General features: G+C 47.0%; 1 protein-coding gene across 12 annotated transcripts in view; it reads left to right on the top strand.

The window, feature by feature from the left end:
- LOC117208832 (transcription factor 12) overlaps positions 1-13704 on the top strand; it is a 106410-nt gene that overhangs the window by 21106 nt on the left and 71600 nt on the right. The gene's annotated exons all lie outside the window — the stretch shown is intronic.

Genomic DNA, 13704 nt, shown 5'->3' with positions numbered 1-13704 from the left:
GGAAAATTAAAAGTTTTCGTTTCGCGAATACCTTTGATATTTGTATTTTATATTTGCTCTTTCGTAGGAGTTTATTTCCGTGTATGAAACAGATAGCAACAATAACAGCGATAATAAAATTTGGTCGCTCCGGATATCTGACTGTCACAGATTTCAAATTACAATCTGGTCAAAGTCGGAATTTCGATTTGATAATAAATCGATCGTAAAGCGGCGGGGACAGCTATAATGACTCAGCAATGTGTTTCAACGCTTAATCTAAGTGATGTAATTGTACTTGGCGCTAGTAAAATTTCAGAATGTTTCGTACAAATCGCGTGATATTGTACGTTCGTAAGAAGATCGTAGAAGCGTCGGAATACTTTCGCCGGTTACCGCGTAGTGGTTCTGCGAAGGTAACCTCGAAAACGCGACACGCGTACGCGAGCGAGAAACCGGGCTTTCGGTAAATGGAATATAATATCGATTGATAGGAGGGCGTTGAATATTTGTCGTCCGCGTTCGTGACTCTCCTTTGGAGCGCGAAGAAAAAGAGGCTAAGACAAATTGCTCCTCGATGATCAAATACGCTGTCGCGCCTCTTTAAATCCCTCCTTCTTTTGCATCCTCTTAAATGATTTATCCCGAGATAAATCTGAGGATATTCGAGGTTTATAATTTCTCTTATCTGTAGGTTTTCTCTTTCACGGCTCGTGTCCAACAATCGTTCGGAGTCTATTCGATTCCAGGCACATCGTAGCCGCGTCAATAAACTACCACTTCCGTGATTACCCGGCAAACAGGGGTAAATATATCGACGGGGGGTTGGGAAAGGGTCGTGGATGGTGTTTTCTCGCTCTCCCTCGACGTCGATTACTTTCAATCGCCAAAAGATCGACTTTCCATCGTGTGCTAAAAAATTTGTGTCGCGAACGACACGTTTGGTTTGATCGCAACTCGATAAAAATCGTCTTTTCTCCTTTTACGTAACGAACTTTCTTGGTAATAGCGTTTCGATCGATAATTTATCGAACAGGCTGGATATCTGAAGTTTCTTGAAGGTTCGCGAAGGTTCAGGGTTGCTGGGAATTAAAAATATCTGCTCACGCGATTCTACGTTTTCCTGGAAATTAGTGCGATAACGCGCCCGTTTCGGCGGCGATCAATAAGATTAATCATTACGATTACGATCATCGTTCCGATCGATCGCGAGCTGTCGTTAATATCGAGGCTAAGAGGCGTAGGGAATTTTTAATTAAGCCGCGTCGAAACGTCTGCGAACGATTTCACGTGTCCGTGATCTTTAGCGGACAACGGTAAATGAAAAAAGCGAATACATGATCGTTGATACGGTGATTATCTAATGGGAAACGAGGTATCGACTCGTGAAACAATGCTTGGCGAAAAATCGCGAAACGATAATGGATAATGGGGTCAAAATAATAATAAATAAGCGTGGAGAGTCACGAGCGAATAAATCCTCGACTGTCCCACGGTGCAGATCGTCGTTAATCCAGGCGATATGGTGTGTTACGCGAACCCTCGACCGTAGCGTAAGCCTGCTAATAATTTATTCAGCGTGCAGGACTACGCGATTACGTTTCTATTAGGATATGAGCGTTCTAGTGTCCTCGAGGGTGCCGTAACCCGTGTTCCCGCTGGCTCCACTGGGAGTTTCACTTATCGTCCAGTTTTACCACCGTCTCTTCGCAACACCATGGCCCCTCTTTTTTCTTTCGGGGTTTCCGAACCATCGTGTACCATGGCGCAGTGTCTCGAAAGGAAACAGCGCAAACCCTGTTCGTTTTTTGGGAAATACGAATATGTACCACCCTAGAAGCTGAAACGAAGCAGTTACGTTTAGCTCGGAGACGACGAGATCGAATCGAGTGAAACGTAAAAGAGGAAATCGTTTCGTCGAACGAAACCGCGATTCTCCTCATCTGCTCTTCACGACGATTGACCTATCGTAAACGGAGCAGTCGGGGGAAAGCAGAACAGAGTGTGACCGGTCGTTCCACGTTTCTCGCGACACGCTCGTAAAAAAGTATTTCTCGGTTCGTTATCTGGTCGGGTTTTCGTTGGAAGTTCAGCGTGGTTGCATCGTTCCGTCGTCCATTTCGGTTAAGATCTTTCGAGTCGTATCTTTCCGAGCGACTGAGGAAGGCGTGTTTGTGCATAGGGGGGTCATGGGTATCGGGCAGACCATATGGTGTCGCGTGCTACGGTCGCCAGACCGTGGAGCCCTTCCAGTTCGCCTCCATGACTCGCGCTATGGCTGCCCGAATGGCTTCTCGCTAATTCGTGGCCTCGAGGAATTTCGTGACCGCATCGAGGAACCAAAGATCCAAGCTCCCGTGTAAGTGGCACGTACTCGCGCGAACCATCGGTCGCATGGACCACCTTAAACTTTCCATGGATCGTGCTTCGATCCGATCTTGCTGCCCGCTCGTCCGGCTTATATTCGCCTTCCAATCGTCGTTTCTTGGCTTCTGTCTTCCCTCGCAGCAACAACAGATGCGACTCGTTCGGCAGCGGTCGCTCTCTTGCTCGTGGCATTCGCGATTTGTCGCGTTCTTCAGCGTGGTTTATCAAACACCGTAGGAAGACGAAGAAGACGTAGAATCGATCTTGGGCTGCTAACAGATTCGCTGATCAACACTTCTGGATAATAGACAGCGTTCGTCGCGAATGGTCGTAATTATCTAACAACAAGAGTATGATCGCTCGTTCGTGGATAGCGACAGCGAATAGTTAAGGAAATTGGTTCTCTGCGGAAATCTTAATCGTACAATTCGATAGTTGCTCGGGCCCGGTGGACTTTGATTGACGGATAAATTGGTAACGCAGTCGAGGCGAGTTTGCGATGTCAGCAACGCAGGTGTTTTCTCCAAGAAATTAAACTGCAGCCACTTTTTAGGCCTCGCTTTTAATTGCGCCGTAATATCTTCTGAGCCGCGGAAGGTTTATAGCAGCGACCATTAAGGCAGCTATTTTTGTATCGCGAGCGTTTCGTAAGATCGAAAACTCCAATTCGTAACGGACACGTCTTTTCGAAGAATCGAGTGACTTCTACCTACGTGTACGTGCTGTATTTTGTTAGTTCTTCAACTGCTACAGGTAACTATGCTCTGCCACTTTTCGTTTACTTTACGATACGTTATTCCAGATTCTAATATAACAGTTAGTTGTTGTTGATAAATTTGAACGCAATAGTTTCCTATTAATCTTAATACGTTCAATCTAGTTAATGCGATTTAAGTATCGCACATTGCAAATTTAGTCGGATTTAGTCGTGTTGCGTCTTGCATAAAGATCGAGGGTTTTAGGGCAGTTTCGTAGTTACGAAACGCAGTTATACCTAAGTCTGTACGTGAAACATGGTTCTCCAAGCGTCCGAACACGATAATTGGGAGCGCGGTGTTATATAAAATATTATTCCAAGTTTGCAGAACCGTCTATAAGTTTGTTCACTGGCGAGTACTCGCTTCTATTGTAGATAACTCAGTTACATTATTAGATACTTGTTCCATGACGTGGTCAATCGCGCGTATAGGATAAATGAACCGGCGTGCGATTTTTCCCGGGCCTCGTCAAACAAAGTAACAGCTTTACGAGCAATTTTCGATATTCATTTGTCTCCCCCGGACGTTTATCGGTCGCATATCTCGAGAGTCAGCCGAGTGTTGCGCCGCGAATGCAAACGAGAAATACTCGATCTTTCCCGTTTGTCTCCGCCTGTCTCTGCTGGAAAGAGAATTTGTGCATTTGCTAGCAATCCTCCGAGCTACGAAAACGAGTCCCTCCCGAAATGGGAACGACACACGGTTTCTCTCGATTCCGATAACGGCCGTTGACCAGTTCGCAGAAAGAATGCTGTATCGTTTATTTGATCGCGCGGCTCATGCTCGCTAATGATCGGTTCGCTACTGCAAACCGACAGTTTCGGTAACCAGCGAATGGATTCGCAGGCGCCCACGTAGTCGCACGTTAGCCACGTTTCTCGCCCTTTGTCATATCCCGACGGAACTCATTAACAACACAACCATCGTCAAACCCTTCTTCAGGATTCCAAATTACATCCTCGCATCCTCGAGGGTCGTCCGATCGTTACGAAATGATCGCGATTCCTTTCGGACTCTGGTCTCTGTCACGTTTATTCCGCCGGTTTTTCGTATTTTCTCTTCGTAGATTCGAAAATATACGATATTTTTCATTCTTCCCTTATTATATCAAAGTCTAACGGGGTAATTATTCTCGCAACGAGTCTGACGAAGAATTTTGGGACAGAGCTTAAGGCGGCTTAATGGTAACGCGAGGAACACGAGAATCGTCAAACACGCGATTAGACGCGGACACGTTTCGACCGTTAGTGGAATCTGACCGTGGAGATCGGTCGTTGAACGATTCGCCAGTTGGACAGGGAGCACGGGGCTGTCTCGTCAACGAATCAATTACGAGGAATCGCGTGCGAGGCAAGGGAAGAATGGGAGAGAAAGGGAAAGAGAAAGAAAGGAAAAAGGGAGGAAGGTCAGCGCGAGAGGGAGAAAGAGACGGTTTGCTAGAGACGTTGAACGTTGTTTGACGGGCACCTGTTGCTGGTAGCACACGAGCCAATGCCTCTTTGGCTTGCACTCTCCTTCTCTTCCTCGTTCCCTTGCCTCCCCTTTGTGCTACTTTGGTCTCTTCCTTGGTTGGTTGCCGCATGCTATTTTACCACGTCGCACCTTTTGTTCGAACGCGGATCGTTTCGTTTGCTTTCCACCGTTTCGCGATCCTATTCGCGACTGTCGATCCACGAGAAGCTATTTCGTTCCATGCCTGAAAATTATTTTAATCCAGTTTCATCGTGCTAAATTTCCTACCAAACTTCATGCGAATCGGCCAAAGTCGCGAATCACCGTTGCTTTTTAAAACGTTACAATCGTCGTTCTGTAAGAAATCTACAGGGATCGGAGGAAGGTGTCTCGACTGTTTCGTGTCGGCGATGAATCTCGCGAAAGCAACCGAATTGGAATAGGAATCACGCTTACCACTCGCGGCTAATCTCTCGAGACCAGTTCTATTTAGACACGATCGTGGTAGTCGTCGCTTGACGGAAATATGTTGGGAATTTTCTATAATTTACGAGCGCTGCCTTCTCGAACACTCTATTATTGGACACGCACCGAATGACGCAACGACATTCGCGCCACTTCGAGAAATCCGGGATTTTTGCGGGTACACGAAACTCGTAAACCGAGATGTCGAACTTACTACGATTACGCTCGCAAATGCACTACTCGTTCTCGCGTCTTATCTCGCTCGCAAAGTGCTACCCTATGGAGGAACCGCGGCGCGTTTCACTCTTTCCACGCCCTTTTAGCCCCCATTGTGTCCAGCTTCCATTTTCGTGCTTTACTAACCCAGACGAGCAGTAAATCCACGTATCTAGCTAAAAGTTTTCGTTTCTTTCGCCTTCTCGCGCTCTTGTCTACAAATTGGACTGGTTCTCGGTTTTTTCAAGCGACGCGTTCTTACGCGAACCACAGCAGCGCTGCGATTTATCGCCATTATATCCTCGGATAGAGAATCGAGCGTGGCTATTTATCCGAAGAGACGTATTTCTAGAAATTATGTAACGCGATGAATATTTTATTAGCAAAGATACAGATACGTTTGTCACGATTCTATGACGCGATGTACATTTTGTTTAAAAAGTTGAAACCTACCGAACAAAGATGAAAGAACGTTCTTCTGGAAAAAGACGAACAGGAACAAGGGTCATTTTCATAACGAGTCCTTCAATCGGCAAAGAATATAGCGACCGGATAGAGAAAAGACAAACGGGAGAGACAGGGTTGAATCTGTTCGGCGAAGAGACAGGAGCAAGCGTGGAATTATCGTGCGGCTCTTATCGTATTTATCCCCCTTCCTTTTCTTCACCTTCCTCGTCGATCTTTTTACCTTTTGCTCGTCTCCTTTCGATCCTCCTCACACACTCTCTCTCTCTGTCTCTCTCTCTCTCTCTCTCTCTCTCTGTCTCTCTCTCACTTTCTCTTCCCCTCCCTCCGTTTCGGTTGGCGTGCAAACTCGCCGCAGTGTACAGAGTACACAGCACCGCGCAGCACGGGTTTATGGAGTGAGTTGTCGACTTACAACGGGTAAACCACCCGTCGCCGACGAGGGGAACGGGACGATGAAGCGGTCGTGTTGGCGGGTGGTGGGCTGAGACGCGGAGAGGGGTTGTATCGGCGTGGATAAAGCGAGGAAAGAGGAGAGATATGATCTATACACATATTTTCTGGCTTCGAACGATACGGGAACCGCACCGCGTACGCACGCTCCACCATTGTTCGACCCGCCACTTGAATTTGTTACATCGAGCGTCGTTAAGCCGCGTAATTGAAACGGAGAATGATTTTTAGTGGAGACTGCGCCGTCATTGTCGCCGCGAAATCACCGAATCGACTAGCTTCGCTGCCCTTTCGGTTAATCCCTTTAAGAAGCGGAGGAATTCTCTACTCGCAGGATCGCGTCACTTATCTTTACGATTTTTCTCCTTTTCGTAATTTCGTTATACGATTCTATATTGGCTTGCCGCGTATCGATCCTTACAACGCTATCGATACTCGCGGTATGAGGTCGTAGATAGGGAATTTTTGTTGGACCAAGTTAATTTCAATAGGAAACGAGGTTTTGTCACGGCGAGTCAGATTAGCGAACGATGCGCAGTCGGCTGAGTATGGAAGACACGGAACGTATACATATATCTGGCGGGCGATCGGCCGAAAATGCACGCGTGAGCGATAGTTTACGGTCATTGTGGGATTATCGCGATAAATTATTGGGTGTATCGCAACTGCGCCTATCGGTATGTCGATAGTATTAATTGGGTCGTCGAGATTATTACCGGGAATGTATCAATAATAATTACCAGTGTACCAGAACGGCCGGTGGATTTTCGTCGAAATTGTAAACCCAAAACTTTAGCTTGTTTTCGGTTCGATTGTATTTTAACCAATTGGGGATGGCGATTCGACGTACGCTCCAGGAACGACGAAACAATACGCTCGTTTATTTCATTAGGTTATTTCATCAGGTATGCTCGCGTCGACTCTTCTTTCTAACTTTTCGAATTTTTACCTCTCGATCTTGCCCTCGTTTTCGGCAGACAAAAGGGAATAACGTTGTAAGATGTTTGACACAAAGTCGAATAATATGGAATTTAAGGTTAGATAAATGTAATTGCGACGAAAATGACCGAAAGAACGTAGCGTGATCATGTCGATCCGAACAAAAGAAAGACGCTGTAATTACACGGACGAGATAACGCTGCGTGTCCCTCGAAGGGTTGAAAACTGGCCCATACGGTGGGTCGAATGGCCCATGGGTGGTTGAATCTTCCACAGCGTGCGCAGGATATTTAACGATCCGTTTCTCTGTCTCACCGCCGACGAACGAGATTAATCTATTACCTTCGACCGGCACGAAATTTCGAGTGGCGAGCTGTCTGTTCATCCCCTGGTCAGGGTCACGTGGCTTGCCGGGGGTTTTTCTACTCGAGTGGTGCTTCACGTGCCAACCTAACCCCGCGATAGTTTTCATGGGGGATTAACGACCACGGTGAGAACCGCGCGCCAATTAACATATCAATCGCGCGATAAATGGATTTATTTTGCTCGCTCCTAGGACTCACGTACCAGACCCGGATACAATGATTCTTCTGGTTTCGATTTAGGTTTCTGTGGTACCAGCTTTTCAGCACTTCCGCTCGAAATTTTACGCTAAAATAAACAGCATGTGTGCCGTGAGCGTACGGTGGCTGCACTCGCCGGTTTTGTTGCATAGACGATTGCGTAAGGCAATGGGGATTCGTCGCGATCCTCTCCCTTCGAATTCGAGCGGATCCAGAGGGTGGTGAGCTTCTAAATTTTTTCCTGTTCCAACACGTGGACGGTCTCCTTACGAAGCGTAGGCCTGTTTCGTCTTTGACGTTATCTAATCTCACGACGGTGCATGCGATAATTTCCAAGTCGTAGCAAGTTCGTTTGAAACTTGTTAACGGAAAAGAGTTAACTCGTCGTACGGTAATTACTTAGGGAGGTAACGCGTTCTCGATTTCGAGGATTTTATCTCTCTTCTATACACGTTATCGGCGAACGATCTTAGTTTTCGAGATATTCGCCAAAAGTTGTCGATAGGTACAACAAAAGATAAGAATTAGCTTTGGGTTAGATGTTGCTTTATCCGATCGCCGCCGTAACACGAAAACTAAGAGAGTCAGCCGGTTACGCGTTACATTTTACAAATCGTCGTAACGAAGAACGCGGCGACTTTCTAAATAGTTATCGTCGAGTTAACTTAACCGAGAGACATATAGAATTCATAGATCGTAATAGGATTAAAACCATAGTTCCCTTGCAAAGATCTGGCAATTGTTTTGAAAGAGCTTTGTTTTTTTCTAAAACGCCTTAAAGGACGAATCAGGCTATCCGGTTTCTACAAAAGACGTTCGTTATAAACAGGCGGATGAAAGATTTGCGATACACGCTTTCGTCGAACGAACAGTATCCGGCGAGAATACTCTTTAGGTGTTTTGGAAATTGTGCCAGATTCTGGTAGACCCGGGGTCCTATCCCGGGTCGCTGTATGTATCTATAATTCCTTGAAATTACATGTGTACATATGGTCGCGCGTGTGTGTTTGTTCTACGTAAGCGGCAGTGTTTGCACAATGCGTACAACCCGGCAGAGGGTGCGGGATGATACGAGCTAAATCGAGCACCACCCAAGTGTGCTTCATTTGTGGCCTACCGGCCTGTGAAATTCGGGGGTGCTTCTTTGCTGTACACCCCCTCCCTGCAGCCGCGTCACCGTTTACCCCTCGGCTCACGATGATTTGTCGACTACCGGGGTTATAACGTCGGTGAAAGGTTTTCTAGATGTTGGTAATGCAACTGATACAACGAGATTCTAAATTCAAGCGTCGATAACCGTGGTAGCCGTTTAATCGGTGGACTTCGAGGGCTGCAAATATTTGACGCGTTTCTTAACGTTTCAAGTTGTATTTGCGCGTTATTGTTCTGTCAAATTGTAAGAAGAATCTTATTTTTCGTCTCGATCTGGCAAAGTCTGCGATATACGTTACAATTCCATGTTCGAGGCGGCATGAGGTGTGTTTATTTGGATCGCTGTTGTTTCACGAGTTTGAAATAAGCGATGTAGCAAGGATCGACCATGCTACGTTCTGTCGTATCGGATCCGAAAGAAATTAGGATCAAAATTAATTCGTACTGCGGATAGAGGAGCAATAGCGAGCGGAAGCACGTTTCGTTGGATTCATTCGATGGAAACACCGTTGCTCGCAGCAGCGTCGTTAAATTAATTCCCCGAGCATTTCTTTACAGGCTTCTGAAAATGGTAATCGCTTTCGGACCCTATCATCCACCATTGGAAGGAGGAAGGGAATCTTTTTATTTTTATGGTTCTCGTTCATTCCCATGGATGGTTAATGCGAGCGTCGATTTATGGTAATTGCGGTCGAAACTCGGAGTTCGCTAGACTCGAAAATCGTTCTCGTTTTTTACGTCGTATTCGAGATTGACCCTCTTCGAGTCGTGTCTTGTATATTTCACGTGGGCGAGCCCGTGTGCGTCCCGCCCCCCGGTATCTTTGAAAACTATCGAGCCCCGTACACCGGAGCTGATTAGAATTTTATTATCGCGAAGGAGGATAGGAAGGGAAGGAGAGGGGAAAAAAAAGAGAAGAAGCAGGGAAGAGGTTTCCGAAGGGTGGCATATGGCGCGACTCTTCCAGCTTTTGAAGTTTCGGGGATGAAAGAGGCCGCCGGTTCTCGAGTTTACTTGACTCTTGTCCCGCCCTCCGAAGGATTCTCTCTTCCCCTTGCTCGTTTCTTCCTCTTCCTCTTCCTCTTCTTCCTGCGAGTCCTTACTCACGAAACGAGCTACGATCCCTCGTTCCCCCGGTTCCGAGTGGCTCGACTTGTCTTCCGAACTCTCGAAACGACTACCACTGGGGGAGGGGGTGGGCGGGAGGGCGAGGTTGGCCAAACATCCGCGTGAATTCTGCAGTTAGCCTAACTCGCCGCGAAAGGACCCCCTTGGACACTCTGGAAAAGTTTCACGGAGAACCTTTTGCTAGCTGTCGCGATGATAATTTGCCCGAGCGGAAAGTTGCTTCGGAACTTTGCGAAATTTCACCTCGTTTCTTTCGATTCGCCAGAGATTGAACGCCCGATACATTATGGCGTTCTTTTACATTTTGCTTGTCTTACGTTTCCAAGATTCTCTCGTGTTTTCCATCTTCCCTTAGGGGAAACTCGAGCGACCATTTCGCGAAGCGGCTCCCTCCGGTAGAACTAATAGAAATTTTGGCTCGACGTATTCGGATAATGTACCCTAAGTACAGCCATATAAGATAACAGTAAGTGGGGTGAACTAGGATGGATAACGCCATCCTTGCTCCACACAGCTCAGTCACCTACAGGGTTCGCGTGTATCCAACTTTCCTGGTAATTTATTACGATCGACCTACGTTCCCCGTACGACCTTGCGTATCCTCGTTTCTTCTCTCCACATTGAACGCTCTTTCGTTCTCTCTCTCTCTCTCTCTCTCTCTCTCTCTCTCTGCAGCTCTATTCGATATTTTCCTCTCGATGGTCGGTTCGCAGTTTCGTTCAACATTCACGATTTTATATATTCCCACTTTTTTCTTTTACCGGATCAACGTCGAGATAATTCGGATACATGGACGTAACTCTGTCTCTTAATACCATGAGAATTGATTTCTCGAGTTGAATTTAATCCTTTCGGATAAACGACGGTCGAGTCGGCGTTGATCCGCGTTATTTCGTGCGCGTCCAAGTTTAGTCCGCGATCGAGCTCTCGACACCGCTGACGAAGGAAAATCGGGCAGACCGATCAATTTCGGGGAACAATATTTTGCAGTAGTTTGATATTTCTCATGAGTATCGACTATAGTTTGGGACGTACACTATAGCCAGGATGGGTAGGTAGACTAAGCGGCGGAGGTTGGTACTAAATCTCACCCTAAAGCATCCCTACCGAGCCACCCCTAACTACGCTACTAGTGCTCCTGCCACCCCTCGTTCAGTGTCTCGCATTGGCGTAGCTTTCGTCGCAAGGAACGAACCCGGCTATTTCACCATCGGTTGTTCGTCTATGACGTTTAACGCGTTCGCTTTTCAACCCTTCGGTACTTTTGTTTCGCACGAAACCTTCACCACAGTTGCGTTCGTACGTTTCGATTTCATATCGAATATTAATCGAACGCACTCGGAGGATCGTCAAAGGGGACGTTTAGCGTATCAATTCGCCACGAAAGGACGGAAGAACGTGGCGAGAAGTTAATCGAGCAGAGAGCGTGAATTTTTTTCCGATGAAAATTCTCCGTGAAGCGGAACGATCGATAAGACGAGCCGCGGTAGCCTCGCGTCGCTCGCGAGAGCCGTGTGCCGCGTAAAGAGAATTAAAAGAAAATAGAATGGCGCGTAGTGAGCAAACGAGAGAGAGAGAGAGAGAGAGAGAGAGAGACACGTCCCTCTCGATATGGTCGTTGGCTTTCGTTTCCTTTTTAGGACACCGGGCTTCATCCACGTATAAGCGTACATATTCCTCGTATGTTATGCGTTTCTCTCTGTTGCGGTTGCGGCGCAAACCAGCAGATCTAGGGATCGACGTGGTTGGATACGTCGTGCGCTGCCTCGCGATCGAGATTCGTTAGGTCGATCTATATTTGGACGAATCGATCGGCGGGAGGGGAAAATACACCGCTAGAACAACCTCGATTAAGGCTAATCGGGATTAATCTCGCGGATCTCACAATGAGAGACCTCCTGTTCTTCTGCGTCTTCGCCTGGCCATTCCGCCAAGAGCGAGCAAATTAAAAAGAATTAATTAGAGAGATTAGATATAGAGTTTCGCTAACGACGAGTCAGCCTCGCAGCAAGTCACGCAGTGATTCTTTTCGCATGTCGCGCGTGTTCCATTCCGATGCATAAATCTATCGAAAATTGACCATTCGTTAGTGGCTTAATTAACCGAGTAAACAACGGTGGAACGCGGAACGTGCGCGTAATCGAGATTTATTTCCTCATTCGGAGCACCTTTTAACGTAGCCATCTCCCACTCCGATCCATTGCCAATTGTTCTTCCGTATCATCCCTACTTCTTCTCTAGAGAGATTCGAGCTCTCCTCGCCCATGTACGAATATTCGATTGCCTCTAAAAGAAAGAAACAAAAAAAAAAAAAAAAAAAAAATAAAAAAAAAAGAAAAAGAAGAAGAAGAAAAGGCCACGTTACGTAATACGAAGATTTCAGAATTTCGTTTGTGATCCAACGTGATGCGTCGTATTTCCATCTTTCCAGAGGTAGAATCGATTCGATAATTTTCCCAATAGAATCGATGGAGGAGCGACGTCCAGAATACACAAAGCCAATACTCGGTTACAACCTCCGTGAGTCGCAAGAAAGGTCAGATTAAGCCCTTTTCCTTCCTACGCTGTCGAGCAATTCCGTTTTCCATTGAGCTTACGCCAGTGGCGTCGCCCCCAACCCGTCTCTATATACCCCGTCGCCCTGCAGTTAATGTGTTCCAGGGTGGAACCCAGCCCCCCTTGGCTCCCCTCCTCCCAGACCGCCCCCAATTTCAGCCCTCTTTCCACATCTACCCTTACCGTTTCCCTCTCTCCAACCTCCGAAACCCACCCAACTCAGGATCTCGGGTTTGCCTCAACGAGAGAATATTTCTCTTTCTCGCTCGCGCCCTCTCTCTCTCTCTCTCTCTCTCCCCTCTCTCTTTCTCTCCCGATCCCTCTCCATGCTTGGCATCTTTCTCTCCTTTCGTTTCTACGCTCGTATTCCGGCCGTTCTCTTTGTCTTTCGCTCGTTCGCCTTCCTCTTCCCTGTACGTTCTCTCTTTGTTTTAGAAATTAGAAGCGGATTACCGAATCCCCTTTTCAGCTGCGCTGTTATTAACTATTACCTTTTAGCCATTCACCCTCGCGCACACCGAACGAGTTGTACCGGGAAATTAAATCACTTTTATGGAACTTTGTATTCGCGACGATTCTTTCTCCCCGCGATATAACGGGCTAAATTTTCGGGAGCATAGGTGCGCGTTCTCCCTCGAATAAACGACGTATGTTTCAGCTGTTACCGTTCCAGATTTTACAGTCCTGTCATTTTTTACCATTTTTCCTCCTCTATGTAATCACATGGTTTCCATGGTTATGGTTATTTCCATCTAGCTCCATTTTTATAGTACTCTCCTTTCGTCGGTTCGTCAATCGTTCGTTCGTTCGTTCGTTCGTTCGTTCGTTCGTTGGCAGTCGCGATTTCGGACAATTTTCGCGTTATCTAAGGATCGACCTTAATTAGATGAGCGAGAGTCCGGGAGGCTCGTCGCGAGACGCTCGGAATGGCACAAAGTACGGAGTTCCGTCTACTCGCCGGAGAGGCTTTTTGTCGGATCCTCGTGAACACGCTCGACAAGGAGCATCAGCCGACAACGACCGCGGTCTTATGATTTTTTTTCCTGCCTCTGAACGGGGGACCATGCGACGACGAAGGAGAAGAGGCGTCCGGGTCGACGACTCTCCACCTCTCTTTCTCGTCTCTGTCTTCTTCCTCTTGTCGTGTTCCCCGTCGTTTCTTCCTCCTTGTACTTGGATGTCTTCACACATCGGCCGAGGCGCGGAGAGCC

This window comes from Bombus bifarius, unplaced genomic scaffold (genome assembly GCF_011952205.1).
Source record: "Bombus bifarius isolate JDL3187 unplaced genomic scaffold, Bbif_JDL3187 scf7180000007966, whole genome shotgun sequence".
Classification (NCBI taxonomy): Eukaryota; Metazoa; Arthropoda; class Insecta; order Hymenoptera; family Apidae; genus Bombus; species Bombus bifarius.
The sequence above is the reverse complement of the archived record's forward strand: the minus strand, read 5'-3'. Positions and strand labels throughout refer to the sequence as shown.